The 6,000-nt window shown below is 38.9% G+C and overlaps 1 protein-coding gene across 1 annotated transcript in view; it reads left to right on the top strand.

Annotated features, from left to right (window-relative positions):
- Window positions 1–488: 488 nt before the first annotated feature.
- prrt4b (proline rich transmembrane protein 4b) overlaps window positions 489–6,000 on the top strand; it is a 28,640-nt gene continuing 23,128 nt past the window's right edge. Inside the window, exon 1 of the mRNA XM_023284748.3 lies at window positions 489–606. The gene's annotated coding sequence lies outside the window, so the exon portion shown is untranslated. The remainder of the gene's footprint in view (window positions 607–6,000) is intronic.

Raw genomic sequence — 6,000 nt, 5'->3', positions numbered from 1 at the left:
GATCAGAAAATAGTTTTGTTTGTGCACAGTTCTGAAGGAAATTGGCGTAATTTGAAAATGTACTTTGATTGTGGTCGTGGATTGTTTGCTTGCAGAGCCGTAAAGTCATCACCAGCATGTGAGTTATATTAGGTCTAAATTTAGTCCTGTGTGTGTCACCTGCTTTCAGTCTGTGTGTGTGCACATGTGTGTAAAAGCTGTGTATGTCACTTTCAGTGTATGTGTTTTCATAAGCCATTGTCATCTGCCCAACTCTGGTTCCCAATGTCCGCGACTGTGGGTGAGCTCCGCTAATGAACAATTTGTTCAGTGAGGTGTGACCACAGGCATTGTGATGGGAGCAGCGCAGTGGACTACTGATGCAGTGAGCGAGAGAGATAGAGACCAATAGAGAGAGAGAGCGAGAGAGAGAGAGAGAGGGAGGGAGGGAAAGAGAGAGAGAGAGAGAGAGAGGGAAAGTGAGCAAGTGGGAGGGAGGGAGACTGGAACTCTATTCCACACAGACGAACCTACAGAGGCTCAGAAAAACGCTCTCGCCTGCAGCACACACTCTCACACACACCGCTGGCTGTGGATTCTCCATCTTTTTTTCCCATACATCTGCAGGTAAGCAGCTGACATGTCTTCATCTATATGTACCTTTCTCTCTCTCTCTCTGTATTTTAATCTGCCGGTCTCTGGAAATAAGGGATGTGTGGGTCTGACTCCAATATGCATGCTGGTACAGGCTGAGACACACACTCTAGCTGCAGTGATAGGTAAACACACTGACACCCACAAACATACTGGATGTCATATAAGAGGGCATGTGGCTGATGTTGGTGTACTGATACTCATTAATATCAAGATTAAAGGGATCAGAGGGAACCATTTAAGGCTTAATCTATAGGCAAACAGTCAATGGGTATTTTGCACATATGAGAACGTGTGTGTGTCTGTCAGTGTGTCATCTGGATAAACCTGATATATGAAGATGTTGACATCTGTCTTTTTCATTAATACCCAGCTTCAAGTATGTAATTAGATCCATTTTCTGTTAAAATAAGGACGCAAAGAGCATATGCATTCACGTGTATCTGTTTTGGTGTTCTCCAAGCAGCAAGGATGGCTTGTTTGCTTGTATGTGTGCGTGCGTGCGTGCATGTGTGTGTGCGTGTGTGTGTGAATGCCCATTTGCATGTGATGTGAGTGTTGCACACTCCAACAAACGGAACAGCAGAATCCAAAAGGTGCTCAAATCCCTGGGATTAGCGAGACGTCTTTGGCTTCAGCTGTCACCATGGCAAAGGCAGCTGGTGGAACGCCTGTGTTTGAGAGCGTCCTTTATAATAAGCAGGTTCAGTGCATTCATCAGCTTTGGGGCTAACACAAGTATTAACCTGGCACAATTAATGTCATTCTCAAGAATGCAGAACATGTTCTGGGAGTGGTTAAACTGGGTAGTTTAAGCTGTACTGTAAGATAGCTGAACTAAACGAATGAGAGGGAAAAAAAGAAAAAGGCTAAATGACCACAAAAATGAAACTTAAGAAGATGTTAAAAACAGAACTGCTAGTGTTCTGAAACGCATTTGGCAGGTAGAAATATGACTTTCTAGATAATCACCTGAGAAAACCTCACAGATTAGAATAGTCAGGAATTAATCTTGCTTGTAAATAGAATGACTCAGGATGTCGTTTGGTTGTAAAGCCTACAGGACGTACGTAACCTGTGGAGTCCTACTTGTGCTGCTGCTCATTTGGTCCAACACGCATGGGTTTAGTTATTCTTAGACACGAGAACCACTCTCATTATGGTCAATAATGTCCAAGGACGATTGACTGCAGCTTGTTGCACAATTCTGTGAATCTGCCACAACTCACAAGTTATTTTTGGCATATGTGGAAGATTAACTTGCAAATGATGCCAAGTGAGGAATTACATGCTTAACTTAATCAGGTGGTGATTAAACACATACAATACTAACAGCACAGGTAAAAAAAAAAAAAAATCTGTAAAATTGTGTAACTGGCAATAGTGAAATCACATTCTTCTACTTTAATGCTTGGGAAGCCTGTAAAATTACAAAAATAAATAAAACTGCAGCAGTTAGCCTAGCTTAGCATGAAGACTGGAAACACTATACCTGTGTTTTCAAAGGTACCTAAATCAACATAGTAGGGCCTCTAAAGCTCACCAATTAACATGTTATATCTTCTGTATTTGATCCATAAAAAGATGGCAGTAAGAAGCGCCTTCCAGGAGTACTCTCTTCACCCTAAGATTGCTTATTATAGGCAAACACAGTTGGCAAATCAGGGCAAGGGTAATGTCACTGCACACAGTATGGTAATAGTTTTCTGCCCTACACAGATTGGACCTTCGGGTGCTTGCTATGCATAACATGAAGAATGATCAGATCACGTACAGTAAAGGCAATGAGACCATGTTAGCTTATCAGACAAAAAGCTATGATTTTCTAGCTAACCAAAAATGTCTCTTAGGCTTTAGTAAATTAAATCCCAGTACACAAAACAAAATTCTTGTCATTTTTGGTGCTGGCTAAAACCTCATTAAGGAGTATAAAAAAATTGCTATTCAGGCAAAACCCTAGTAAACATGCATACAACGAAAGCACAGTAATCTAGAAATGATTTCATTCACCAGTAAGCTCCTTGGTTCATTTTAATTTGCAGTATTGATATAGCATGTAAGGCATAATCAGTGTTCATGGTAATGCCTGTACAGGGATAAGATTATGGAGCTGTCCATAATAATGAAACCATGAAATGAACTGCGTGACTTGAAAGATGATAAATATGATCTCAAACAGCAATGCCTTTTTGTGAAATGCGAACATCTATTATTATCTAAAGCCCCATGAGGCAAATTTGTAAACTTGTGATATTGGGCTGGAAAAATAAAGTTAACTTGACATGAGAGAAGCACATTCATATTGTAATTTTCAGCTTGGTTTTTCTTTTCTATCCTTCTTTGACAATTTCAAGGACTCCCAAGATTAATATATGGACACCTGCTGGCTACATTAAGCTCTCTAACGCTTTCTAAAGCCCTTCAAATGTGTTAATTTATGTTGAATACATCCCTGCCGTCTTAAACAGCCAATCAGATTCAGTCTGTGCAGTGCTGATATCTGTGCGTAGTATCACAGTAAGAAGAGGACCACAGGAAAAAGTCAAAAGGTGACTCCTTAGATGGGAAATAGAGCCCACAATGTTAAAGAGCTGCAATCAAAAACACAAGACCCAATGGCACGTAGGAGGCTGCGAGTACACCTACATATAACATGGAAATAATACTAGAGTGAAAACTAGTGCTTGTAAATATGCACACCCACACAGCAGATTCAGAAAAAAACAACTATCACCCACAACAGTAGCCATTTGCAGGGAGGTAAATTACTCCATTATCCTGGACTGTATCATTGTGGCTGAGACCTTTACATGCTTATAGCAGGTTTGTTAAATAGTAATGACATTGGCCACAGTCAATTCGTCTCCATTTGTGCCTCCCCTCAGAGTACAGCCTCTCCATTTCAATCACTCAGCAGAGACACACACCTCTAATTTAGTCACTATGCTTCTATTTCACCTCTATTTTAATAGTTTTCCTTTCCCTCTCTTGATACTTTCATTCTTAGAGGTCATATTCCCTTTTTTCTTGCATTTTCCTGAGCTTTAGTTGCCTACTGTGATAGCAGAGATCAAAGAGGGGCTTGTAATGCCATAATTCTAGATCAGTTTCAGTTAGAAATGGGAAGGGTTAGGGCTAGGTTGGGGAATTTCCATAGAGGAATATGCTACAGCAAGTTGAAGTCTGATTAAGATTAAGATGGCTGATGGTCCTGAGAGAAAAGATCAAGTGGGTGCTTGTCGTGAACACAGACACACACTGACTAGACTGAAAGACAGCCGTCTGTTTACAGAGTTAATAAAAGAGGCTCTAGCAACAAACCAAAATGGGCATCAAGGACACTGCTGCAGAGTTTACGCTCCTGGACTAATAATGCCACAACTGAATGTCAATATGGTGGTTTTGTCTCTCTCTCTTTCTCCACTGCTGCCATTGTCTTTTTGCTCTCTGCCCTTCTTTACTGCGTCTCCTTCTTTCTCCATCTCTGCTCCATTGAGCACACTACAGTGCCAGGACCCCGTCTTTGTCAGGAGCATTGAGACAAAACGCCAGCAAAATAATAGAAGGGTCTTGTAAATTCCCCACAGACACTTTTTTTATAGTTCCTTTCCACTTGCTCTGCTGCCCGTCAAACCAGACAAAGCCTTCCGCAGGCTTGTGTTTGATGTGGTGATGAGTGGTGACAAGAAAGTTAAGGGTCCAATCTGCAGCGACAGTAAAAGATTAATTAGTGAGTAGTTGCAAATCAAGTTAGCTTGATGGGTAGTTTGTTTCATTTTGCTTATTAATTACACTGACTCATGTAATTGCTGACAGAGACGCTGGCAGTTTGTGACAGCTAAAGACTGGTCCTGCATTACTTAATTTGTGTAACTGCCAACCCTGTAAATTCCAGGCAGTTCAAGGATGTTTTTCCTCCTGTCAAATTTTTACCCCCTGCAGGCTCATTCTTTACAGTAATGTAAAGTATTGCACCACAACCATGTCTAGAAGTAGAGAGAGCTCAAAAATGTCCTTTGTGCAATATGGCAAAGTTATAATGCCATAAATCATTAAAAATGGGAAAAAGTAGAATTTCTTTGATGATTTCTTTCACAAATAAACAGATAAAAAAGATCGAGTCAGCATGTAGGTGATAAAAACATGATGAAAGTAGTGGCTCTACATACTATAGATATTTCACTAATTACTTTTTTACTTTTTCTTTGTAGTTTTATATATATATATATATATATATATATATATATATATATATAGGCTCTGTATAAATACATCCAGCAGTTCAGCCGAATTCAGCCAATATGTTCCCGGATTTTTGTCAAGTGACTGTTTGTCACAGCTGAGGCACTAATGGCTTCATGGTTGTGGTAAGAACAAATAATATATATATTTTTTTTTTTTTACAGCATCTCGTTATAGCAAAGTGTTTATTAATGAGAAATTTTAAAAGAAGACTACAAAAAAATAGCATTTTTATAAAGTATCACAATTTTAAGCTTAGATTTGGACAGTACAGAACAGATCAGCAGTTCAAGAACCAACCAGAAAGTTGAAAATCAAACAGTCCTTTCTGTTTTTGTGATAAATGGTGTTTTGTTTTGTTTTGTTTTTTTGTAAAGCAGCTATTATCAGTATTTTTAATCAGATTTTCTGTATCACAAGACACAAAGTATTAAGACCTGACTCTGCAGTTACCTTCAGCTTTTAACAGCTTTTAAGGAACAGTTATGCAGTTAGATGCAGTTGCAGCAGTTGGTTTTCCAGTGTGTAAATTTAATGTTTTGATTCAATGTTTGGCTGCAGCTCTGCTAAACACACTGTATTCTACCCACGACTAAACTGCAGACAGACAAAATTAGCAAGTGACAGATGAACATAGTTGAGCCTTTCGCAGTTGATTAGTTCCTTTAGGTGTTAATAGAAAAAGAAAGGAACAAAGATGGGGAATATTGAATACTCACACATCAAGTGACCAGAAACACAACTACAAATGTGTGCTCATGTTGCCCTGGATCTGCTGTAAACAAGAAATTGTTTGCTAACAGCTTCAATATATCAACTTGAGAGGTAAAAATATGGTCATGCTGTTCGACGCAGTAAAAAAATAAATAAATAAATTACAGTTTTGACAAAAGTGGAGCACCATTTCAGTGTTAGGAAACACAGAAGGATTTAGCATTATAGCCTGACATTGATGTATATTTCTACAAATAATTAGTCTAAAAATAATGTTTAAATAGAACAATGATGTGATCAAACATATACTCCCTGTAAAAACATGTAGGCACATAAAGGAAGATATATTTTGATGCAATTGCACTCTACATGAGCTCACTTTTACTACACTATATGACTCTAAATGAAAGT

The sequence above is a fragment of the Amphiprion ocellaris genome, chromosome 21 (genome assembly GCF_022539595.1).
Source record: "Amphiprion ocellaris isolate individual 3 ecotype Okinawa chromosome 21, ASM2253959v1, whole genome shotgun sequence".
NCBI classification, from domain to species: Eukaryota; Metazoa; Chordata; class Actinopteri; family Pomacentridae; genus Amphiprion; species Amphiprion ocellaris.
The sequence above is the reverse complement of the archived record's forward strand: the minus strand, read 5'-3'. Positions and strand labels throughout refer to the sequence as shown.